At 49.0% G+C, this 25920-nt stretch overlaps 1 protein-coding gene and 1 non-coding gene across 4 annotated transcripts in view; one reads left to right on the forward strand and one right to left on the reverse strand.

Annotated features, from left to right (window-relative positions):
- Positions 1-73, reverse strand: TRNAA-AGC (transfer RNA alanine (anticodon AGC)). Its single transcript has one exon. It is a non-coding gene; the product is annotated as a tRNA-Ala (tRNA).
- Positions 74-3708: 3635 nt separating this feature from the next.
- Positions 3709-25920, forward strand: part of LOC106494859 (USP6 N-terminal-like protein) — a 96508-nt gene continuing 74296 nt past the window's right edge. Inside the window, exon 1 of one of the 3 annotated variants that reach the window (XM_067295946.1) lies at positions 3709-3788. The gene's annotated coding sequence lies outside the window, so the exon portion shown is untranslated. Of the gene's footprint in view, positions 3789-13361; positions 13397-25920 lie in introns of those variants that run through there. The other 2 variants (XM_067295945.1, XM_067295949.1) reach the window with 2 other exon arrangements.

The raw sequence follows: 25920 nt of genomic DNA on the forward strand, positions 1-25920 counted from the left end.
TGGAGAATGCGGGCATCGATCCCGCTACCTCTCGCATGCTAAGCGAGCGCTCTACCATTTGAGCTAATTCCCCGCTGTAAGCGCTTTTTCCTCTCGCGCCGCCCCTATTCTCGTCTCGCGAGACGCCGCGCCGGGAACTACATGTCCCATGCGGCCCTGCGCGGATCCCCCCCGCGGGGCCCACTGCGCCTGCGCGGGGCGCCCCCGCCGGGGATTGGCGGTGGCGGCGCGCGGCGGGCCGGGGCCGGGTGCTGGGGCGCGCGCGCCGGAGGATGCGCGGCGGCGGCGGCGGCGCCGGGAGCTCGCGCCTGCCCGCCCGCCCGGCGCCGCGCGGTAAGGAGCCGGCGGGGCGGGGCGGGCGGGGGCCGCCCGGGGGTTGCACGGGGCTGCGCGCGCGGGGAAGGGGCAATTGCACGGGGCTGCAAAGGGCTGCGCGCGCCGGGGAGCGGGGCGTTGCGCGGGACCCCGCGTGCCGGGGGCAGCCCGCGTGGCGCGCGGGCGAGGCCGTTGGCCGTTGGCCGCGGCGCGGCGCTGCGCTGCGCTGAGGTAAAACCCCGCCGCCAGTGCCCCCTTCCTCCCGGTAAGGGCACCGCCGCGTCGCCGGCGGGCGAGGGGGGCCCTTCCCCGGCGGACAAGCGCTCCCGGCCCCCGCGGGAGCTGGACTTGTAGTCGGGCTGCGTTTAAGCCGTTGTTTTGTGGGATTCAAAGCACCCTCTGCTCGATTTTGCCCCCTTCTGAGGGTTTTTCTTAGTCCTTCCTCAGATGTTCAAGTTATTTTTTTTCCTGGATGCGTTTTCTCAGCTAGCGTTGTCCAGGCTGTGAATTTCTGCTAAAATACTGATATCTGTCAACAGCTTTCCAATTGAAAAGTGGATTTTTTTAATTACTTACTTCCTTTCCTTGGCAGGTTTTAGTGTGTGAATGGGCTCTGCCTCTTGCAGAGTTTTCTTTATAGCTTCTCTGAATGGTATTTTATCTAAAATACTTGAAAGTTTAAGTTCTCTTCCCTTTTGTCGTTTTTAATGTACTAATATGTTGCGTCTTACTTTAAAGGGTCTGAGAAGCATGATCTCAGCTTCTTTCAGAAACTGTCCTGGCTTTCTTGTCTCATTTTCATAACTGTGAGCTTCCTTCTTGTTTTTCAGCTGAAGGAAGATTGGCCAACAAACATGTTTGGAAAGCCATGTTTATCTCTTTTTTTTTTTTCTTCTTTTTTTTTTTTGAAGCCAAAAAAACATGTAGCCACACCCATACACACACGTCTCAGCAATATAATTTCTTATCTCGCTGTTTCTTGCTGTTGATACCCAGAAGCCGGGTGATGCTTGAGAGCATCTCCTGCTGCTTAGGCACACCTGCCTTGGACGCAAGTGGTAACGTTTCGCCAGCTCAGTTTTACACAGTTTTGATCCAGCTCTGTGGAGCTGGAAGAAATGCTTCCCGCTGTGTCAGCTGCCTTTTGCATTGGTCCTCCCAGATGAGATGTTTCATGTCCCTGGTGGTATTTGTGGCTTTTCCTGTCCCTGAGCAGTCTGCCTGCCTGAACTGTACAAGTGCAAATGGAGCAAATGCAGGGTGTTGGGGTAAGAGGGAGCCATTGGGATTAGCCTGGCTTCATCAGCCGCATCCATGGTCTCCCTCATTCACCCCTGGTGTGATTTAATAACTGGGTTGTTCTTGATCTTTTCTCACAGCAAAATTGTCATGCTGGAGTAGTTCCTGTGCTTTCCTTTCCTGCCTTTTAATTGCAGGAGAGAGTTGCCCAGCTCCCACAGCTCAAGCTGGTGCAAGGGCTCGTCTACCCTGTGTGATTAAGCATCCCCCTTACCCTTTTTTCCCTGCTTTTGGCAGTGCTGTATGCCTGGGTTTGTGTTCCTGGGGATAAGACAGGAGTTGAAACTCAGCTGTGTTTGCGCTCAGTCGAGAACCCACCCCTTCATAGCACTGATGCAGGCAAAAATCATTCAAGTGCTGCTGAGCACTTGTTTTCTCCCTACGCTCCCTGCCAAGGACAGGGAAGTCCTCTTGCAGGTGACCAAAAAAATCCCACCCCGCGAGCGGCTCTGTGCCAGGAGCAGCCCCTGCGATGCTGAAGTCACGGCAGTGTCAGCGCAGCTTTGCCGTGGGGACACTGGCTGGATCCCCTTTTGGTTTCGGTGGCCTGTGGCACTCCTGATCGTCCGTGTCATGGGCAGCGCAGCGATGGTTTAAGGGACTGGTTCGTGCCATGCTGCAAATCTCTCAAAGTGGTTGTGTGACAGCTTTTGTGTGATGGGAAGCGGTCTGCTAGCAGGGTTAGGTCCCGTGGTGGTTGTGTGGAGGTTAGCAATCCTGGCTGGTTTGCTGTGAAACACTTTGGAAGGGGTGCTCCCCGTTTTACACAGTGGTTGGTATTTTTAAACAAATGCTCGCAATGCTTACAATTGCTTTGCGATTCTGAGGTGGTCAGGTGCGCTCCTTGGCCGGGGGTTTGCTTTCACCCCCTCCGCATCCAGCAATAGAAAGCAGATGGGTGTGAATTCAGAAACACCCTGCCTTCCCAAGTCGCTATTTGAGTAGCAGCCTGACTTCTCTGGGTCTGCAGCCCGTCGGATTATTAATCCCGTCAATTAGCTTCTCCTCACTCTGCACTAACTCACTTTACCATCCACTCGGTTCCTGCACGTGTCTTCATCCTTTGTACTGCAGGAGAGCTAAATTGGATTGGGAGAGAATTGGCAAGAGGCCTGGATATTCCTCGAAAGATATTGATTGTCCTGGACAGTTGGTGTTTGTTTCTTTTGTTTCCCGGCTCTCGTCACGGGGTCAGGCTCGTTAGGGTAGCAGCTCGCTAGAGGACCGAAAAACAGCAAAGGCCTTGCAGAGCGAGGCTGGACCGGTGCCATCCCAACCTGTGTCTCTGGGAAGCGTTAAGTCTGAAGCAGCCGGCCTGGTAATTCTGTTAACAGGAACCCCGTGCAAGAGAGAGAAATGTGACTCTGGGATAAAACGAACGCTCGGCTCGAGCTGAGAGGCTTTGCTGGTTCTCGCGGGTGCACTGCTGTGAGTAATGTACCCCGTCTTACCCCCAAATTAAACATAAAGTAGGGACGTCAACACAAAGACCGGACGGCGACAAAAATTTGTTGCCAAGTCTGCCTGTGAAGAAATCCTTAAAGCTAAAACCACGTTCCTTCTGGAGCCCAGCGGTCTCTTGGTGATGGTTACCGCAAATGAGTTTCCCGCCTAACTCGTGACGTGCAGAACAGCCCAGAGCTGAGCCGCCACCTGATTCAGGAGACAGCTCGCATGGGCTCTTACGGCCGGGATCAGCTCTGCGTATAATCCGTGCAGAGCAAATAGCACAGAAATGATACCGTGTTTATATCAAACAGGAGTGAAAGCTTGCAAGCACATCAGAGCTCTCCACCAAAATTGCAGTAGCTGCTAGCACAAGCTCCTCCACATTTTTTGCGGCATGGCTCACGCTTGGATTCAGCGATTACTCTCTTGGCCAGCTGCTTTCTCAGTTCGATTTTTTGCAGACCACATCCTCCTGTTTGCTGTGGTCTAATACTCTTGTGGCAACATCAGCATGTCTTGCATTGACAAGGAATGGTTAATTGGGATATTTTTAGCTGTCCTTGTGGTTTGGATCCTGGAAATTAGGCACGGAAGCCAGTATCGTTTAACTGTTGAGCTTTACACTGAGAGGCGCAGTGTGAGAATCAGAGCTTGCCTCGCTGCAGCTGAGCCTGGGGACTGCTTAGGAGCAAGCACTTCAAGCAGGATGGGAATTTACTGTGCCGGTGAGTACCGGCTACTTCGGAATTAAACAAATGAAGTGCTTGCCCTGGCCTCTCGGAGCTCAGCGCAGAATTTTCCTTTCAGGAAACTAGTTGGCATCAGCCCAAGCAAAAAAAATGTCCTTGAGGCTTTTGGTATTCCTATGGAAAAGCCCTGAGAATAGCAAATTCTGGATCATGAGCTATTGCCTCTTCCGCTGTGCCATCGGATTGAGCAGGGAGCAAGCGCCAGGCGCTGTTGCTGGAGACGCACAGCTCCTGCGGGCCCTGATTACGCCAGCTTTGCCCAAGTGTCTGTTAGTACGAATGCGATCTCTTTACTACTTGAGGCCCCGCTGGCATCCTGACAGCAGAACCGAAGCCAGCTTGCTCAGAAATGCTCGTTTGTTAATGCATTCAGCAGCCAGCTCATTCCTCCTCTGCCGTGAGAGGCAGGCTGGTGGGATGTGCGCGTTCAGCCAGGTGGAGCGCGTGCTTTGCCGGCCGCGTTTGGAGCAGGCGCGCGCACTTGCTTCATTTCTTTCCGTGCTTGTTTCGGGCCGGCTTGCTCCACGGGGATTGGTGGGACCTTGCCAAGGCTGGCTGCTTGGCTCTAGGCTTTGCATCTCTTGCTCCCCTTCCCTGCGCCCAGCAGTTGTGTTCCCTAATCTGGCAGGGCTGGCGAGGGGGCATGCCTTGCGTGCCTTTTGCCAAGTGTTAAGCTGTGTGCGGGCTGCAGGCTGCCAAAAGCACGGGGTGGGGGTGCGCTGTGGGAAACAGTCGGACCATTGTCGTGGTAAAGCGTGCGAGAGCAGCGTCTGTTGTGCTCCGCTGGGGGGACGCAGGTACGGGCCTTCGGTATGAGCTGGTACCGTTTTTTTTTTCTCTCTTTAAATTTCCCCTCTTCACATGAAAAATTGTGTCTTCTTACTGCTCAAGTTTTAATTTTGGCCCTGTGGTTTTTTTTTTCCCGAGGCAAAATTTGGGAACGTATCCTTTCCTGCCTTCATTTGTACTGATCTGAAAAGGTCTGGCATCTGCGCTGAGCTTGAGTGGAAGAATGTCACAGCAAGAGTTAACTGCATGTCTGGCCAAAGATTTTAATGCAGAGTACACAAGAAGGCAACAAGTAATAGAATGATCCTGTGTTTAGGGTTTTCAAGCAGAAATTCGATTTCAAGCAGAAATTCAATTTCTTGAAAAATCAGTTTCATAAAGTTTCTGTGGTGTCTTGTTCTTACTGATTCTCTTCCTCCCTCCCCCCTCAGTTTAATGAGTCGAAACCAATTGCGAGAGCATCGCTCTCTGAATGCCAGGGCCGACTTATCGGGGAGGGTGTAATGTGTTTATTTCCTGCGAGTGATAGTGCTAGAAGTGAGTTAGAACTGTTGCAAGTGTTATTGGTGCTGCTTACAATGCTCACCTAGATAAAGTTACTGGAATTGGTTTAAGGCAACGACATTTTCTTTGCTTCCTTACTTGCACAGTGAGTTTCACAAAGAAACCTGCAGCTTAAAGCCGTATCTGATTCTGCAAGGTACGGATTTGCTTGATGGCTTTTCTGGTGCTTGGTTAAGCCACCTCCCTGCTACGTGCTGCCTTGATACAACAGTTTGGGTGGCCATGCAACGAATCTGCTCTTTACTGACGTATTTTTGAGCCACAGCTGTATCCCCATCGGGTTCACTACGTCGCTGTACCAGCACAGCCAGAGGGCTGGGAAAGAGCTGCCTAAGCTACCGCCGAATAACGCCCGGCATGCTACTCCCAAGGCTCGAGTAACATGGCTGTTGAAATGCTGAATCCAGTTTCTCGTGTCTTTAATTCACGTGGCAGTACGAGAGTTGGTTCTTCCGGGTCCTTTCTTGTTCTTGAGGCCGGAGACCTTACGACGCTGTGTCTGGTTGACTTTGGGAGTCCGAGGGGTGACTTGATGGCTGTTCGAGGGCCAGGAGCTCTGACTGGAGGCTGCTCGGCGACTCCCTCGTGCCGCACACAGAAGATGCAGGGAGATTTGGAAGTTGAATTGGAAGCGGAAAGTGGGGGGATATAACGCGAAGCTGTGACAAGCAGTAAATTTTGGAACATCTTAACCACTGAAGGGGTTGAACTTGCCTCCAGCTGGCATGTTTAACGTGCGATTAGCTGCCTTTCAAAGGGGGGTGCTTTAATCCTGTGTCCGTGGAAAAATTGCATGGAGTGCGGGTTGAGAGAAGGGGTGGACTTGCCTACGCAGTTGTGTTGCTTTGGGGCTTAGTCTGTGAATCCCCTTATTTATTCCAACTTTTTGCAGACCAGGGAGAGCACGGGAAGCTTTCGCACAGCCCTGCCCTCAACATGCTATAAACGCCCAAGGCTCTGGATTGAAATAGTTGTCAAAATGCAGTCCTGTGCTTCAGGGTGCAGTCGTGCAGCTTGCAGGGGTCAGTAAGAAATATCCCTTTCTGGTGCTTTTTTGGTGTTTTGAGTAGCCCCTCTCCTGAAGCAGGGATTGCCTGTGGTGGAAGCAGAGCAGTGTGCAAGGAGGCCAGTGGCAGCACAGAAAAACCTCTTAAAAGTTTGGATGTTTCTCTTGAGCGTTTGAAGCTAAGCTTTCTTCAGATTTACCGCCACAAGGCTTTTTTTCTCCAGCGTAGGTTGGAGGGAACCTTGCAGAGCTCTTCTGCTCCCCTCGGGATCAGGGAGCTTTAGGCTGCAGTTTTATGCACATCAAAATCAATAAAACCACCTGCAGCTGCCGAACAGGAGACATCTTGCTGCTCCTCAGCAGCCTCTCAGCCTGGCTCCTGCTCCTTGCCGTGGCCGGCTCTGCTGCTTGTTAAACCTGTCACTGAGCCCTTTGAATTCAGTGAAGTGGCAGAGAATTCGGAGAGAGAAAAATACTTATTTCACAGTCTTAATTCTCGGCCGCTTGGAGTTAAATTGGCTTGTGGAGGAATCCAAGTGCTGGAGGCTGCGGAGGGATCCTGTGGCTGGGATGGGGACATGGTGAAGGGGAGAGGGGATAAGAGGGAGACGATGGATCTTTGCCCCTTTTTGGCAGCCGTGAGCTGTTGTCAGCCCTCTCTGTCTCTAAAGAAATGGTTTTACGAGCCGCCTCCTCGGATTTTACAGGGATCTCCTACTACCTTGGAGTGTCATGGACAGAGATGTCCGAGAGGCTGGGCAGGGTGATCCGGTTGTCCGGATGTGAAACACGTCTCTAGTCTTTTAAATTGTAGATCGGACAGCGCTGCTAGTCCATATCCTCTGACTGCTGGAAACTTCAGGCTTTGAGTGGAAAAGGTTGGGTTGGGCATTATCCTACTTTAACCGACAGAGCGTGGATTTAGTGCCGCCTTGGGATGGCTCCCTTAATTCTGTTTATTTTGTTTCCATTCTCCTTTCGTGAAGAACCCAGCAAAAGGGTGTGCGTGTGGGAGGCTGCGTCCCTGCTGGAGACAGCGGGGCTGCCTGCCACAAAGCGCCGCTGTGCCCCGATTCCTTCCCATCCCACAAAGTCAGCGGGGAAAAGCTGCGGCTGACGCGTAGGGCTGGGCAACCCAGAGTCGCTGCTGCCAGGAGGCTACGCGCAGGTAACGGGAGGGTTCCCGGCACCAGTGTCACAAGTACAACTGCTGGCGCCTGTATCCTGCCTAGCGTGAGCTCTGCGGTTTCAGCTGGTCGCAGCTGACTTTGAAAAGTCTGCTGCCTAAAAATCAGCCTGTATTAATCATTTGCTTTTTCATACTGAATTAAGATGAATTTCTGTAGAGGTGAAAGCTTCGGCTTTGAAATAATTTTTTTTTTTTTGGATGCTTTGGGTTATTTCTGGAGTGTGAATATGCTGTTACATGGAAATAATTATCAGGAATCAGGAAGACTGTGAGAACAGGTTCGTTGGAGAGGCCTTGATGGTTTATTGATTTTGATGCCACAGAAATTCAGCTTGAGTAGCCTGGTGCTTTTTCAAGGAAAAGGGGAAAAAAAACCCTGTGTTAAGTGGAGGAACAGCTTTGGGTATTTCTGCGCAGGCTGTTTAAAGGAGGCTCGAACATACAAGTCTTAACTGTGCTCCTCTGCTCCTGTTGAGGGGGTCGGCAGAGCTGGCGGTTTTGGTGGAGAGCGCAGTAGAGATCACTCGCTGTTTCCGAGCTGAAGCTGGCCTGGGGACCTCAAAGCCGCTCAGTCAGGAGACTCTGTGACTAGTGGTATGCAGACACAAAAAGCGAGAGAGGATCCGCTCTGCCTCCTTTGCCTCTGAAAGCTAGAGTGTGGTGGGGGGAGCTGCATAAACGGCTGCTGCTAAGATCAGTGGTCATGTTTAGATGGTATCTCTGGGTGTGTTTTTCATTTCTAGGTCTGCAGATGTATTTGCTCTCTCCATTTAGCACGGCTTTGTGGCTTTTACTTCTTCAGGGTGATCATGCTCTTGCTGTTCTTTGAGGTGAGGTCACTTGCTTGGTTGTAAAAGCTCATTCTTGCAACCAGCCCAAGGCCCTAAAATTTGGAGCTGAGCACGCGTCTCCCTTGTTTCTCCTCTGGAGACGTGCTGAGCAGAGGACCACGTCGGCAGCCTCGCGTGGGGTCCTGGCGGTGAGTGCATGGGGGCACGGTGAGCCCCTCCGTCGCTGCGCTTGCGTGCGAGCAGAGGACGGGGGACGAGGCGGCTGGGGTGGCAGCTCGGGCCACCTCAGTGCCGGCGTCGGGCCGGCCCTCGCCGGATGCTTTGGCCGCGCTCTCGAGCTGTGCCTGTGCTTCCTGTGGGTGTTGAAAGAGGTCACAGCACAGCGTGAAAGGTTGGCTCAGGGTTTAGGCCTGCCCTTCTGCTTTCCCTTGCTTTTCCCACGGTTTCTCTGCAAAGAATTGGAAACTCCTTTCGATGGGCTTCTGTGACAGCCTTGGAAGTGTCCAGATGGGTTTGAACTTGGGTGCTGCAGAGGGCTTTGCTTGCTTATTTTCATCATGCTGCTGTCTGCTACGTCCTTTGCTTACGCTTGTGCTTGCTCTTCACCTCCTGAAAACTGTCTGAAAACACCCTTTAGCTTAGGCAAAACACACTTACCAGAAACCCACAAAACCTCACAGAGGGACTTTGTTTTCCTGCTGCTCTTTTATAAGCCAGAGGGAAACCAAGAAGAGACGACTTCTGCGCATAGCCGTTAGGGCACCTCAGCCCCATCTGGAGATCTCGGGTAACTGTTTTGGATGGGTCTTCAGAAAAGCGAGCGGCTGGGCACGGTCAGCAGTGACCAGAGCAGTTAAAATGGTTTGAAGAGACTTAAATGTGTGCGGAGACAAAGCTGTGATGGATTTACCTTTTCCCAGTGCTGCGTCGTAGCTTAAAAGCCTCATCTTGGTTCCCAGATGTGCCCCAGTGCCATCTTCCTGAGGTCATGCTTCTCATCAGCTTTAGCTGATTTCAAACCATGCTCCTGCCAAAAATCTCTCTCCTTCCCCTTTATTTTCCTGTTTCTGGGCTAGTTTCCAATCGGATCAAAAGAACCATGGTCACTACCACAAACGTGGAGGAGATGGCTGGGACGTAGCGGGGGAGGAGGGAGAAGGCAGGACCGTCCGTTTTGGCAGCAAGAGGGAGTTTTAGGTCAGTTAAGCTGATGGGTGGGTTGCACCCCAGAGGTGAGAGGAGAAACGCAGAATATTGGGCCCCTGTGCTTCCGTGGGGGCCACAGCTTGTCGCCGTGGACAAGGAAAGGTCGGCTTTTCCAAGCTGTACGGGAGCTGGGGGAAGGAAAGCATGTTTTGTAATACCTTGAAGCAATTCCCTGAGGCTTTGGTTACCGGATGATGGAAACTGCTGGTTTGGAAGAGTCCGAATTTCTGTGGGATAGAGAAATATCAGTGGCAGCATAAATAGGAGGCACTGCTTACTGAAAGGCAGTGATGTGGCACATGGGTAGTGCATGTGACTGGGAAGTAGGACAGCGATTTTATTGTTGACTTGCTTATGCTACTTCTACCTCAGTTTCCCTCCCTGTAAAAGAGGGGTAATGGCTGCAATGTGCGTTAACGTTTCGGAGAGGCTTTGATGTTGGTAGAGCCCTTTGAGGTGTGTTGTTGACAGACAGCTTTATATACACACAGAGAAACAGCTGAAAACAATCAGCTTCCTAATTAACCCAGGGGAGGTATCCCTCTGGGGGAACTTGGAGCGCTGCTTTTAAATAAAACATTCCTTCCGAATATATCAAGCAGAATGCTTCTCTGCTTAAATGAGCTGCAGACCAAGGCCTGATATGTCGGGGCCGCTCTGGAAGGAAGTGCAAGAAATCCTGCTGTCGTCCTCTCCTCTGGCAGTGAGGCTGGGGTAGGTTTATTTTCCTGCCTGTCTTGTTATAAATGCTTTTCTGACCCGTCTCGGGCTGTAAAGCCAGCGTGGTAGGTGCTTACTGCTTGTGCTTGATTTCCTTGACGATGACTTCTCAAGGTGCTGGTGGCTGGAGAGCGTGCATATTTTTGGTAGCTCTCAGCATGCTAATCATATCTGAAGAGTTGGTCATGTGCGCTTGTATCAAAGGGAATTGTATATCATTTCTGTTGATAACAGTTAGAAAAACCCCACAGAAACTAAGCCGTTCTGTTGGTTATGAGAGGCCAGAGCTGTTGCTCGTGCTTGAAGTAGTTGGTATTGCAAGAAGATCATTGGGAGGCCACAGAAGGGTGGGAAGGTTCCTAAAGAAAACTAGAGTAAACCTCTCAACACCTATATGACGTTTCAAAGCTGACAGCAAGCACCCCCACAGGCAAAAAAGTCAGGTCTCCTGTGGCGGCTGTATTTGCTCTGGCCAGGAGCATTAGCAAAGCTGCGCTCTCGGTCTTTGGGACGGGTGGGTAGCTGGCAGTGGCTGGGTCCCCTCGCGGTCGCTTGCCTGCTCTCCTGGCTGGTGTCTCCTTTCTCTTTTACTGCTTCTTGCTCGAGGGGCTGCTCCTCTGTGGCTCCTGTGGTGCCGAAGAGCCTCACTATTTCTCTGCCTTGTGGTTTGCTTGCCCCCTCCAGTACTTTCCTGATGCCGGTCCCTTCTCCCGTTGCGGGTCACTTGGTATCTCTCGATCCTCTGCCCCTATGCCTCGTAACATTCTTCAGCTCCGTGGTGAGTCTTTATTTGCAATATTAGATGAAATAAAATGGTATCATGTCTGCTAGGAGTTAGACCGGTTTGATCTTGTCAGCAAGTGATGCATCTGGACATCAAGGCTGAGGACAGATGAGAGTCCCTGGGGCAGTGATGGTAAGGAAAGTGTATTTTGTTGGAGTAGTGTAACTGCTGCAGAAAGGCAGCTGAGAAGCTTTGCTGACATGAGCATGTCCCCCAGCGCTCGTGCTTCATCGCTTGAAGCATTATCACGTTTCTGGAGGAGAGCAGCGCTGGGAGGAGTGGTGCTGATGGGAACTGCGTGGCCTTGGCACCGAAGGGAGTTCAGGAATAGTGAGGACGAGGGTCGATCCCTTGGCGCTGAGCTGTGCGTGTTTCCAGTGGATCTGGCTGTTGCAGGACAAATGCTTTGTCTGTGAGCTGTGTCTGCTTTGGGAAGGAAGGCCAGGCCAGCTACATATGGGTTTTATTAAACCCAGCAGTCAGCAGCGCTTACAGAGAAGCTACAAGCATCTCTGTTTGCCTTGCTCAGCAGTACCAGTAGGAGATGGGTTTGAACTTTGCCAATAATGTTTCGGGAATGTTGTTTAATAGTAGCAATCGCATCCTGAAAGTTAGTAGCGGAAAGGAGAAGGAGGTGGGGAGAAATGGCTCTTTCAACAGGAGCCCAGGCAAGTAGGTGCAGGCCTGTATGTGACATTGCTCAGAGGCTGAGCCCTGCTGCGGGAGAGGTTGAGACTGTTACAAAAGATGGGGTGGCCTTTGTTTAGAAGTTATCAATTCCTAGCGTATTGCCTCGTAACTTGACCTGAAATTCATGCTTTCAGAAAGATGAAGTCCTGCAGAGCTAACCCAGACCCTTTCAAATGTAAGCCACGTGAAACGAAGACATAAGTTTCCTTGCTGGGGGAAAATCGCCTTTTTGTGCTTTATAAATAACCTGCCACTGAAAGTTATTGGCCAGATTGGATTTCTGTCCTGTTGTTTCTGTCTTTGTAGAGATTTTATGTTCCACTGTAGAAGAATGGTGTTCAGTTAATGACTTCCAAAAAAAAAAAAAAAAGTGCTGGTGGTACATAGCATGAGTAAATAACTTTCATTTTCTGGTGTGAGTGTAAAGCCAAAGGGAAAGCAATTATAAATAGTGATAGCAAGTTTGTGCAGGAGGTTTGGGTCCAATGTCTGTGCTAGAGTCTTGTGGTCTTCAGCATTGTTTTCATCCTCAAATGCCTTCAGTCCTTCCGTAATGGGGAAAGGGAAGAGAGAAAGCGGGGGGTTGAATGCGCTATGATTTTTCTTGGTTCTTAAGTAGGGGTTGGTAATGGCTGATGTCCGTGAGTCATCCACAAAGACTAGGGAAACCAAGAGTCTCTTTTCTCAGTCCGGGGTAAAGTGATGCGCTGCATGAATAAACCTTCTTGCAGTTCATAGGTCCAATTGGCAGGAAGTACGTGACAAGTCCTCGGGCTGAGCTTGTTGTTAAATACCCAGTACATTCCCCTTCCCGTTTTGGCGCTTTGACTGAAGCGTTGCTCTGAGAAGTTGTCCCAGTCTCGCTGTCCCGGCACAGCTTTGCTGTGCCTCTTCCCCTGCTTTCCCCTAACTTTCAAGTCCTCTCTCAGTTAAAATGTACTTGAAGACAGTTATTCAGCCACTGTGTTCATTGTGGTCCCCGGGCTGTTATATGAACAAAACCGGAAAAGTAAAACCATATTAAACGTGTTTGATTTCTGTTACCATACATAGTAACATTAGCTTCGGTTGGGTGGTCAGAAAAATGTCTGCTTGTGGCTGTTTGTAAATGTTACCAGTAAAACATCTTTTTTCTAATACCTCCTTTGCATTTTGTGGCCACTTTGAGAAGTGTTTCTGCAGGCGGCAGAGTAGACTTCTGTCACAGCTTTTACTCAATGCTGCTAGATTTCTTTTGTATGACTAATGTGTATAAAGCAAGTAGTAAGAAATAGAAAACCCTTTTGATCAGTGCTGAATAAAAAAATAAATAAACTGGAAGCAGCGCAGCTCTGACAGCAGTTGGGATTCATCTGCTCTACAGACTAGAAAAAACTACAGAAGTGCTGTAGTGCAGAGGATCTTCAACAGCATCTCAGAGAGAAGAGTAGTGCAGTTTAGCAGATGACCCCTGGTATCCATATATCAGCCTCCACCCTACTTAGACGTTAACATCAGTGTACTGGCTATTGAGGAAGCATTGCTGAGCAAGCAGCACTGGTCTGGGACTTGTAATCCTGGCTTTTGCCTTGGCTTCCTTCTGCGATTTTGGATAAGTTTGTGTTTGGTACCTCAGCCATGACACAAGGACTGGGCAGGAGTCTGTTTAGTGCAAAGATCTAACAGCCTTTGGTCTCTCATGACGCTGACTTGGCTTCCTTTCCCTTCACCAACTGTTCTTTTTAATTAACGTCACTAATTAATATCCTTTCTGATACTTACAGGATTTGACAGTTGCTGTATGCCCATGGGGATCGTGTTCAGGGTCACTGTCAGTTCCTTAAGGGAAGCCTACGCTCTGAGAAGGTATGTTGGCAGTATTCACTGCTGTTCTTTTGCTGGAGAGCGGGAGAGTGTCTGTATTTGTCTGAGAGTGAAATATGTGTAAGAGTAATATTAGATGTCAGAAGAAGGATGAAGATACCACTAAAGATGTGTAGCCTTCCAGCAGTGGAGTCTGACCCTGTGCAGGATCATCTGTGTTTACTTCTCTGTTCAGGTTTTTCTTCTTCTTTGCTTGCTTTTCCGATCATGAATTGTCCCAAGCTTACTGCCTGTACTAAATATTAAAGGGAGGAGTAGGAGAAGATTATTCTCTATCTATCAGTAAGAGCTGTTTTTCATAGTTGCTGAAGTGGCCCACCTTCTTGCCAGGCTCTCTGCACGGCTCACAGCGTGTGGAGCTCCTCTGGCTTTGGGTGCTTCCTACCTTCCGCCTAGAGAAGTGCAACTCCTTGTCCAAGGTAGTGGGAAACTCTTAGGACCCATCTGTAATCTGGGATGGTGCAGGACTCTCCTGCTCCCCACTGTCCCATGGCAGGATGAAAAGTTGGGAGGCTCCAGAGGCTGCTTGTTAACTTGCCCTTTTGCTTGGCTTACGGGTGTTGGTTGGCAGATACCGTGGGAGCGGCCACTCTTGTAGCGTTCTGGCAGCGCGATGAATAGTTTTTTCCATGCAGATGTAGTGTGAAAATACCAATGTAGAAGGTAACGTTCGTACTTAACTTTGCTGACAGCGTTCTCAGAAGATTGAAAACACATTATAACTGCTCAGTTGGCTCACTGAAAGGTTTTGATGGCTGGGAAGGCTGTAGCCAGCTCCTAGTCCGGGGTACAGATTTCCTCACTGCTTCTCCTGAGCCTTCATCATCGGGTATGCCTGCATCCGTTTCAGTTTGGGTCAGGAGTGTGCTTCTCAGGCTGAGCTGGAGACTGGCACTGCGTGGTGTGCTTTGGTTCACATTGTAGGGCGGTCTCGGGGCATGTAAACTGCCTTCCTTTAGGTGGAGCCGAATAGGAGAGCGCTCTCTCCAACTGCCAGCGGACACGCGGTCTACAGGGCCGCACTAGTTGTGGTTCGGAGTGCGTGGCTGTTGGCTCTTCAGCACGAGAGTTTCGCTCTGCAGCTCTGCTCCTGCGAGGCCAGGCTGCTTGCTAATGTAGGCACAACCTTTCTCTTCCCTTACTAAGTACTGTCGTTGCCCTGGCTTTGTTGCCTGTCCTATTAGTTAGCGGCAGATGATTTGTTTAAAACCACCCAGTGTCACCTGACATGTACCGAGAGGGCTTAGCGGGGGTGGCCTGCCTTGATGTTCTCCATGCCTCCCCAGCGGTGGCGGCATTTCTGTGGTTTTGCATGCTCCTGCACAGGAAGCAGCCTCAGAGGCTTCAGGCGAGCTGCAGCAGCCGCCGAGAGCAGCTCCGAGCCTGCAGATGCAACAAGCGGGTTTGAAGGAGATTTTGGAAAGAGGAAAAGGCAAAGGAAACCCTGCCTTTGTTTGCCGAGCCGGTTTCAGGCCGTGAGGTAAGGTCGTTTAAGAAATGACCAAAAAGTTTTCTGGAAATCGAGTTCTTTCAGAAACTTCATTGCAGCAATTGCTGGAAAACAACCTTTGTCTCTCTGCGCTATTGTGTTCACGCAGTTCTGATGAATGGATAAAAGTGCAAGTACTCAGCGAGGCCACACCGTTGAGCATGTCTTCACTTCTTTTCAGTGCTAGTGGCTTTTTCCAGTGAATCACCAATGCCAACGTTAGAGCAGGAGAAACTGTAGCTTTGTCAGTGTCGGACTGTCCTCAGTCCCCTGCCCTGGCACGGATGCAGCCGTGCGTGTCGTGCGTGTGTCATGTCCTCGTCATCAAACATGACGAGGCTGCGAGTTGGAGCTTGACTCTAGGTAAGGTCCAAGGTACTTCAGTGTGTGAGACACCTTGGAGAAAATAAATACTGTTTGGTAGTGTTTGCAGAAGGGCAGAAGAGCTGTGTGACTCTGAGGGCCTGCGGAGGAGCTGTTCGTGGCGCGGCGGTGAGTAGCTGGCGTTTCCTGCGTTTCGCCCCGCCTGTAAAGGCTCTGCCGCGCACCCGGCACAGCCTGAGTCACGGCCACCCAGCAAGGAGGCTCTCGGCTGCCTTCAGCGGCCTGCGAATCGCGTCCTCGTCACTAGCTCGTGCGCAGGCTGCTGCGGCTTGCTGCTTCGTTACTGTGCTGCTGTGTGCCGCCTCTGATGGCCTTTAATGGGTTCCCCTCTAGCAGGCCTACACCTGCGATCCCAAGTCGCAGCAGGAGGAAGCCGCTTTTATGTGGCTACTGCAACGAGAACAAATCTGCTGTTGTTTTCTTAAGGTTTCTGTACTTAGAGCAGGCACAGCCTGTAGCAGCTTATTCCCCCTGGAGAATTACTGCTCTGCCCTGCCTCTGATTGCTATCAGAAGCAGTGGAGTAATGCCTCTGCTGTGCTGCCCGATGCGTCTTTCTGCTCGAGTTACTCAATGTATTTATTGCTTTAAGGCATCAGTGCTCAGCTGCAAAATCTCACCTGGGATCTCTGAAGCTGTTTGGCAGCCTAAGTGGATTCTTTGAGTTGATTACAGTTACCAAGATGCCGACCAGGCTCTCAGTAATTGCCCCTTGTTATACTACCGACAGGTCCACTTGTACCTTGATTTCAATTACGGCATTAATTTGAAGAGGAGAAAAGATAGGGCTGGGTCGCAGGCTGCTTTTTTAGTAACTGCCATTATATTCCCAGCCAACCAGGCAATGCTCCATATATGACCATTGGAATCAAAGTGGAATATTTTGCTTTTTGTGGTCACTCAGGGGAGGTCCGAGAGGTGTGTAAATGAATGCTGCTGGGGGAATTTCAGTGAACATGAAGACATCAGCCTGGCATGCTGAGCTTGAGCCTTCAACTTGCTCTAAGAATTTATGCTTTTTTGCAAGGGTCCATCCCTAATGGCTCTCTTTTCAGAACAGTACTTCATCGTGTTTGGCCTGTCTGAAATGGCCCTTTCGACTGTAGGAAAACACAGTCCTTAACTCGCTTTATAAAGTGTGTTAGAAAGAATTAGAAAGATTTAGAAACTGTGGCAGATAAGATTTTTGCGAGTCTTTGACAGCACCTGGTCCATCCTCCAGACCTTTGTATTTCAAGGCTGGGCCCGTAGTGACTAATAAGTAGAAGTTAAATGAGTTGGAGGTAATTTTTTTCCCTCCTGTTTGTCAGATGTAGATTTTGGCTTTTGAACGCTGCCGAGCAAAGAAGTTAGTGCAGCGGGATACCTCTTGTGAAGTCAAGGCTCCCTAAAGAATGAAATACATTAATTACGGGAAGCAATCTTTCTTGAAAACCTGGTTCCTCCAGGATCATCTGGGCGGCGTGGCAAGCACATTGCAGGAGTAGGAGTTGGGGTGGAGCTGTTTCCACTTAATTCCCGTGTATTTACTGGAGTTTAGAGCACTGTGCTTCTGAGCTTAAAGCAGAGCCAGTTAGTAGAGTATGTGCTGCCAGTGCTAGCCAGCTACTTGCACTTTCCTTTAATTAAGTGACGTTCTGGCTTGCAAGACCTCAATTTAAGGGCAGAGATGTAATGGAAAGGGGAACAGCAAAGGTAAGAGTTGCTTCCACGTGCTAGCAGAGCTGCTTCAGGTGTGCCTGCATCGGGGGAAATGGTGCTGAATCAATTCCCTGGACTCCCGGTGACTCGGGTGGCGAAAGCAAACGCTCTTTCCTTATGTCCCTGAAGGACTGCAGCGAATTTCCTGTAATGCAGTTTTGCCTTCTTTGCTGGCTGTGTGGGGAACAGTTTATCATCCACTTCCTCCGTACGGGTGGTGAGCAATTTGGTTCGTAGGAAATGGGGGCAATATGTGATAGTACGGAATAATCCTCAGATTGTGTAAGGTGATGCTTGAATTAGCATTTTAAGAAGAACGATAAACAAACCAAATTTTGGACCAAGGAAGAGGCTAGTGCCTAGCTGGCTGGAGGAACAGGGGCTGATAAAGGGCTGCGAGGCTCATTGCTCTTACGAAAACTGCATTTTTAGGGAGCAAGTGTGACTTGGTACAGGGGAGTGTTTGCTATTTGCTTGCCAGTCACAAATCTGCTAGCTGAAGGTGAGGGGGAAGCTGAAAAAGCAGATGGAAACTTGATTTTACCCCTGCCCCCTCAATCCTACCTCTCCTCCTCTTTATTTTATTTTCTCTTCAAGATGGGGCAAGTTATCGGAGTTGGAGATAGCTATCTGTTGAGCTTGATGATTCTTACGCGTTTCTGTAGGTTGACTTTGTTCTCTTTTTATGTCTATTTGCATTAATTATTCACAACATTTTATTAGAAAGGGGTTTCTTTTCTGAAGTTTTGTTTATTTTTAGTCAAGGCTTTCCATGTCTAACTGGCAAAAGTTCAGCATTAGCAGTGTAATTTGCAAAGGAGGCAAAAGAAGCAATGTCACTGAATACTTGGGGTAAGGGAAGGGAGGGGGAGGAGAGAAGAAATGTTGCATTAGCTAGCAAAAAATCTAACTGCTGATTTGAAGAAATAACTTGAGACACATGTAAGAGCATAAGGGTTGGCAATCTAAGTTAAGAACAACGTTGCATTTGCTGCAATGGGTAATTAAATAGTTGAGAGTTGTTCAAGTAGTGGATACAAGAGTGCATGCTAGATGGCAAAAGCTGGATGATGGATTTGGTTACCCAAATTGCTGCTGTTTTAGCTCGTGTCAGCTGCCACAGAAGTAAATAAACAGTGCAAGAATGGACTTGGTGTCTGTTTTGTTCTCTTGGAATATTTTTTGTGGGATGTGTCGGCTTATGGGACGGCGTTTTGTGTCTGCGCGGAAGTTAAGTTATCCAATGGATGGTGCGCATAGGTGAACATAGGAATTGTTGCTCAAGGTCCAGCCAAAAGATTGGTAGCTTCAGTGACCAGCTCCAGTGTGGGGTGTTGTCAGTTTGGTATCTGATATCTCTTTGCTCTTTAGGACTCTGCATAAGCAGTTTGTTGAAAAGGATTAGGGGATTCCTCCAGACGTGCCACCTATTTCTCCAGTACATTGGTTTCTTGTGCATTTAACTGTTGTGGGTCTTGTACTGGCTTTTTACATGGAAAAACTACCTTTCAGAGGCACGGGGAGCTTTTTCCCCCCACGGTTCTTGTCCTGGCCTGTTCCCTGACGCTATAACCACTCCTTTTATAGAAGCATCTTTGTTATAGTTAGTCGTAAGGCTGCAAACAAGACTTCTAAGACATTAGGGAGTGGATGAATATGTTCAAAGCCTTTGATACTTGCTCCTCTGACAAATGAGACTTGGCTCCACGTGCATATAAATGATTTGTTGTCTGCTGCTTCTACTTAAGTAGCTGCCCTGCAGGTTAACCCCTGCAGTTTGCTTTGCTCTGTTTTTCACAGCCTCTTGCAGAGAATTGCACAGCGGGTTTGTTACAGTTCCATTAACAAAATGGGGAGGAAGTTTTTGAGATTCAATTTTCTTTTGAATGTTTGGAAACAGAAGAAAGGGCAAATAGCACTAGGATTTTCTGTATTCATTCGGAGTGGGTGTACTTTGCTTCTCTTCTGCTCTGCTGAACAGTATGGCCTGCAGATAATGGAGATGCATCTTTGTGAAGGAACAGGGGATGAAACTTTTAAGTACCATTTCAGTCATCTGGTGAAAAGCACCATGAGGACTGAGAGAACAGCACCCATTAACTGTCTAGAGCAGTAATCTTTCCCAGGGGAACTAATCTAATTTAACTTGATAGAAGAATTTATGCAGTGAGGGAACTCTCTTATTTCCTACTTAGCTTCCTGGGAAGATGGGGAGAAATTAAGTGCCAGAAAGGACTTTTTCCCCAGGAGAGCTTATGTGTTCTTAGGACACTTTATCTTCTTACTTTGGAGAACCGTCTGCGTCTGTTGGCAAGGTGGGATTGTTTTAGCTACTCGGCTTTCCCTGGTTCTTAGCAAGGCCTGCAGACTTACTCGTTATCAATGGACTTTCCAATTCCCTGTTAATGTGTAGGTCAGAACATGTTGCCTGATGAGGGCTGGATGTCTGTTTGTCTTTCCAGGTGTCTCAGTGTTGTTGCAGCAGTCAGTCCTGTGCTGCTCCTGCCTCCCCGAAGTCTGGAAGCGGTATCTTCTAGGTGTGGCGGCTGTGCCAGCTCCATCAGTGGCAAATCAATTCCCGTAGTCCGTTTGATCCTGTGGTCAACCAAAAACACAACTGAACCAAATAAACCACCCTGAAAAGTGTTTTCTCCGTGTATTGCTTGAGTTCTAGAAAAGGTGCAGCACTTAAAAATTGAATACAGCATTAGAGTCAGGGGAGTGTAAGTGTCCTTTAATCTGACTTTTGGGATATGTAGGTTTTATAATTCTGAAAAACTTCTTTAGGGAAAGTTTGTGTTAATTTTTTTCCTGGTACTGGTAGTTGTTTAACGGGAATGCCTATCTTATCCCGGCCTTCTCCCTGGATAACATTTCCTTTGCTTTCTGTCTCGTGCCCTCAGAATGCTGGAAGGACACTTGCACATTAGGCAAGTAAGTCTCTACTTCAAATGGCCTTAAGCACGTGAACAGTTCAGCTTGGCTTCCTTCTACAGCAGCTTGTTACAAAATGAGCAAGTGTCTCAGGGCACCCACGGGTCAGTGTTTTCTTCTGAGCTTTGAGACAGCAAGGAGGATTTCACTCTGGATGTTGAGTGCTTGGAGGAGGTATCCACCTCTGGCTTTGAGGAAAATATTTCTCCTATGCGTTAATTTTTACTGGTATTAGTGCACTACGCTTGAAGTACATGGGCGTGTATTGTAATTTGCTGGCCGCCTTTCCCAGGATGATGGTTTGAACATCATCTCCTCAAGTGAGGATCTGATGATTAGTTTTAGCTGGAAGTGTTATGCTGCTGGTGACATTCCTCACTTTTGCATCAAGGTTGTCAAGTTGCCTGTGTCTCTTGGTCTGCTTTTTAGAAGGGCAAGGAGTGATAGGGATTATAGAGTTACGCTGATCTTCTGAATACGCTCCCAGTTTCCAGAAAAAACAAATTCGCTGACTCCCAGAGGCAATGTGTGTGCCTGTGCATTTAGTAGTCATGGGTAGATATTCTCCTCCAAGTCTGTCCTGTTACTTTTGAAACCCTGTAAAACTATAAGTGCTGCGAACACCTCGTGCCAAGTTCTGCAGCACATCATGATGATCGTGTCTTTGGTGCTGTCTGGCTGTTTTAATAAATAGTTTGGTGCTTGTTTTGGCTGGGGCTTCTCCTCAGACGAGTAGCCAAGTGCTAGAACGAGTGACCTAGGGAGGCTGTGAACTCCCTGCCTTTGGAAGTGGTGCCTAGGGAGAGAGGCCAGTGCAAGTTTTCACTACAGTTGATGCTGGTGTCCATCACTTGTTGCATTTTCTGGTCTAGCCTTGAACAACTTCTGGCTGCCCCCACCCCGGTCCGATGTGAGGATTCCTCCAGGCCCGTTTGGGGACAGGACACAATTTGTTCTGGCCTGTGTTTTTATTTTGCAGATTTCCTGGCTTTTGAGCCGGGCAAGAACTTCATTTGGCTGGTAACCTCTTGCTCCAGATAGTCTGGCAAGCAAGGAGTGGCCACGTTGGGGCTAGACTTCAACGTCCGGGTCTTCGTGTGTGGTTGCAGTGGTAGTAGGGCTGTGTCTGGGTTGCTGCGCAGTGAAGGACAGAGCTGACTTTTGCAGTGCCTGTGCTCAGATCACAGCTTTTAAAAATGAAGAGACTTTGTTCAACGTAGATGAGCGGTTTTGACACGCAAGCCTGGTTTTTGGCATTTGGCGGTTCCGGGTTACCCAGCCCTCTGACAGTGCAAACTGAAGTGCCTTGGAATGAGTTTGCTTTCAGATGTAAAACTCTGGTGTAGTCTTCGTTGACATGCAGTTGTTTGGTGCCTGCCTAAACCACTACTTATCCCTTGAGATGCGCTCAGTTTGTTTTCCTGCTTCGCTATATAATTATTCGCCAACGTGGTGCTTGACAGTTGTGGTGAAACCAGAGATGTGAGGAAAAAATCGCTCATTTGTATTTGCACTATGGCGGTAGTGGTGATCATTATACGGGTGGCGTTTCAGTGACCTGATGTAGAGGCATGAGAGATGTTCGGGCTCTGCAGGCCAGCTGAAGTCCTTCCTGTCCGTTTGCTTTCCAAACAAAGTATGCTTTAGAGCAGTTTCTAACTGCAGTTTTAAAAAGGGTAGGAAAGGAAAGACTGCTGGCCATCTGGAAGGGCTGCTGGTAGCGGGCAGCAGGGAATAATTTCTGAGGTATGGTATTCGCATGAAGCATACTCTCCGGTCGGATCTCGCTGAGGTGCTTTATGAAGTTACCCTTTCCTTGGCCGACTCTTTGGAAAACCCTTTTCACTCTGAGTTTGATTTGGAAAGAGAAACACCCACACAGATGGCTGCTCTTTAGTTGTCATTCACGTTGGGTTTTTTGTGTTCCTTTTTGCATTACTTACCCTCAGGTGAAAAACAAGCTTAGCGCTAAAAACCATATCCCAGAAAAAGAAAGAAACGAAAACACTGAGGATATTCTATGTTTTCGCTTTAAGCTAGAAACACAGCAGACTATCAAATATTTTATCGGTTCAGCAAAAGATTGTGTTGCTTTTTGCTTTTTGGCTGAGTTTCCATTCAGTTAACTTACTTGTTTTCCTCGGATAAAAAAAATACAGCTCTCATCCAGACTTGTTTGGGCTGTGCTTTGTTCCTTGCTTTAATATCGTCTGAACGGTGCCGCTTCTTCGAGACGAATGCTAGCGCTCTGCTTTAGAGTCCTGCTGCCGTCGTCTGGTAAGCTTGGTCTTCAGCCTCAGCTGGTCTCAAAGGAATTGCTGGCTCGTTAAACGATAAGAAGTATTTTTAGGTCTTTGAGACTTAGGGAAACGGTTATTGCAGTTGAAAACGAGGGAGGGAGAGTGACGGCACTGCTGGATGATTTGGGTTTAGTGTGCGGAGGGTTTATAAAACCCAAGTTGTGGCTGCTTGCTTGGATCCCCTGTTGGCTCCGGGATGCTACTGATGGCGCAGGCAATGCTGACTCCAGTTTTCTGGCTGTACAGAAGCTTTCGTCTTGCATTTCTCCTGGCTTTTTAAACATAGAAGAACCGGAGTTCAGTCATTGCTGGCTGACATACAGCTGCGATTGGACTTCATTCTCCGAGTGCTGTTGAATCTGCGTGGATGAGGAGCTCTGCGTCGGGCTGCCAGACGTTAGGAGGATGAGGTCGAGGAAGCAGGTGGAAATGGGAACTTTAAGGCAAGAGTTTCTTGTGGATTCCCAGCAGAATTGTGGCTCGCCAGCTACTTCTATTTTTATGCTATCTAACCCTGCAAAATTGCTGCAGCGGGGCCTGAGGTATGCTTTGATTATTCCAGTGGGAATGCCGGCATGAGGACTTGCCTGCTGTTTCCAGGTGTATTAACTGATCCCTGAAGTATCCGTTTTTAAGCTTGCCTTGGGCAGCTGCTCTTTGGGCCTCGCTGGCCGTGCTCACTGTGGAAACGTGACTGTCCGGGCAGAGCTGGTGATGTGCTTGAGGTCTTGCTGCTGCTGGTTGTGTTGCTCTGGGCCTCCCACGTGTTCGCTTGCCTCTGCGTTGCAGGGGTGACGGCTCCAGCCTTGTAAAAAGCGCTTTTCGAGCCGAGCTCAAGGAGTCCCGCGTACCGTGGGCCGTTTGCCCTGTTGCCTTGTGCATTGTGCTTTCTGGCTCATGCCCTTGCATTGATTAACGCGCGCTGGGACAGAGCGGAGCTGCGGAGGACGGAGCCCGACTTGCCCAGCCGACGCAGCGCCTCCTCCCTCCGGCCCCACAATCGCTCTTTCATTCCCTGTTTTCCCTCTGGCTCGGTGCTACGCAGAGGCAGTCTCAAGGTACGGTGCCGGCGGTCCCGACACCACGGCTTGGCCTGCGCGTGGGTGGGAGCCGCGGCAGCAGCCAAGGGAACAGGGTGGGGAGGCCGTGGGGCTGCAGCCGGCGCTTCCCCTGCGGAGCACGGGCTGCAGGAATCACCAAGCCGGCTAGCAGAAAGCTGCTCAAATATACTCGTGGATTAAAATGGACAAAAATGAGCTCATGGAAGCTGGAATGAGTGACCCAAGGAAGATGGTTTTTTTGTCTATAGTTTCTAGCACAGGACTGCTGTACTTTGCTTGTGTTACTTTTAAGTGCCAGTCATCCTGAATTTTTAAAAGTATGTCTCTATTTTTCTTTCTTTCCCGAGGGTTTCAGGCAGTGTTTCCCAAAGCTTTTGTGGGCATTTCCCCTTCTTTCACAGCAGCAGCAGCTTTCATTTTTGACCGAATAGCTCAGCGTTGTTCACATTGTCTTCTAATTTTATGGGCTTTTTTCCTTTTGACTCTGACTAAAGCAGTCTCAATGCTTCTGGAGTCCCCAGAGTCGCTTTGCAGAAACATGGGAGCAGTTTTTCCTTTTGCAGACCGTCTCATGTTCAAAGCTTCGGGCAGAAAGGCTCCTTTTGTAGTGCTTACGCTTGGCCAAAGTGTGAGTTTCTGACTGTGATGCTTGTGGGGTTTTTTGTTTGTTTGTTTGGCCAAGTTTCAGCTAAGATGGTGCCAAGTTCAGTTTTAAGCTGGACTTCATATGGAACTGGCTTTATGGAGAAATGTGAAGTTTTTAGCAGTGTAATGACCTCTGCTGCTGCGTGTTTCTGCATAGCATCCTATGTGTTCAATCTGCTTCTTCCCTTCCAGCCCAAGGCCTATTTTTTCCCCTTGCACTGCTCCAGAAATAACAGGCTGTTACCAGGTTCTGTAGGCATGCACATTGAGCAGACCTGAAAAAACTTGGCGCTGAAGATGTTTCTCTCTTTACCTGCTCTGCACTTGGAAGGCGAGCCGGGCCCCGCGTCTGCGCCGTGTCCATCTGCAAAGCTCCGCTGGTTTCTTAGGTGGAGCCTCGGGGCCACCCGCCCGCTACAGCAGGTCACCAAACGCTCCTCAAACGCTAAATAATTACCGTGACCTTGCGGCTTTTCCGCTCGTGATCCCACGTTCAGGAGATGTAAAAATGTCCCGGTAATTATTTAGCTGATCGAGTGAGCCCGTGTTGCGTGAGCTCTAACGAACGATGTGCTAATCGGCTACCGCGCGTGTGCTGGGCTTGGCACAGCGATGGCTGCTCTTGAAACTGGGGCTTCGTGCATAAAGAAATGTGTATTTGCACTTCGGGTAGTAATTGGAAGCAGAAGCCCCGGGCAAAACGCTTTCCTTTGCTGCAGCCAGAAGGGCGAGGGGCGCAGCAAACCCAAGTACTCGCCATAGGCACTGGCAACATTTCTGGGATATTTTGGGACTTCTTAATTCAACCTTGCTTGTAATGTGCCAGAGCACAGAGTTAGGCACGTGCTTATGTGTGTCTTTAGTGTTTTGCTGCAGAGAATGAAGGGCCAGTAACGTGTGGGTCTTTGTTTATTGATTTATTTATTTATTAGCTGATATATTACTGTGAGATGACCCTACAGTGCTGCTCCTCACCAGGACTTGTGAAATACTGATGTAGGTTTCCTTTCTCCTTCAACCGGGAAAAACAACGTGAAAAAAGGGGAGCGGGGGGAAACAGGAGGGAGGAGGGGACCCATGTAGAGATTGCTACCCTTTTCTCAAGTCACAGTTCTCATTTCTCCTTTGAATTAACTTTTCTCCAGTGCAACCCAAAATTTTGCAATAGAATCCACATGTGGGAAACCAGTGGCGCTGCTTCTAGTCAAAACAGATTCAATGTGATCCAACTATTAAATGGTCATAGAAAAATGTTTTGATTAAGCAGCTAGAGGCCGAATGCATGTTGAATGAATTCGTTCCCCCCCTTTATACAGTAATGAAGATGCCATTAAAGAAACCACATAAGAGAGGAGCATTTCTCAGAGTACCTCTTCTGAGGTCATGCCTTCAGAACTGCAAACTCAAGTGCTTTTAATCCCAATTAAAACCTCTCTGGTTTTTTTGGAGATGCTTTTCCTCGGTTACATTCTTGTGGAAGGGCAGCTGTAGTTTGCAGGCTTGCTGCTGGCAATGGCTCAGCCTCGCAACAGAGATAATCCTCCTCTTCCAGGCTTTGACCGCTTTTCAAGCCGTGCCTCCTCGTGTCAGCCCCTCTGAGAAGCTTGGGGTTAGGTGTGGAAGATACTAATTATTATTTTTTTTCTTCAAAATTATGCAGTGCTTGCTCATATGGACTTGGAGTAATACTCTAAGCATGGTAATGATTTTTGTTTGTGTAGGAAAGAATGTGTTTTCTTTCCTCGCTTAACCTTGTTTCACTTAAGGTTGCCATAAGCAACTGTTTCTACAGTTGTTTTCAAACATCAGCGAAAAATACTGATGTTCAGTCTTCAGAAGGCTTTCTGTGTAGATTAAACGTAGGAATGTTTTAGCAAGTGCCCTAACCGTGTCACTGAAGCATGCCCTAGGTAGGTTTAGTCATGATTACCTGAAAATGTCAAAGCTATAAGGTAGGAAGGTGGTTATGCTGCTCTGTGCAGCAGTTCGAATT

The sequence above is a fragment of the Apteryx mantelli genome, chromosome 4 (genome assembly GCF_036417845.1).
Source record: "Apteryx mantelli isolate bAptMan1 chromosome 4, bAptMan1.hap1, whole genome shotgun sequence".
Lineage (NCBI taxonomy): Eukaryota > Metazoa > Chordata > Aves > Apterygiformes > Apterygidae > Apteryx > Apteryx mantelli.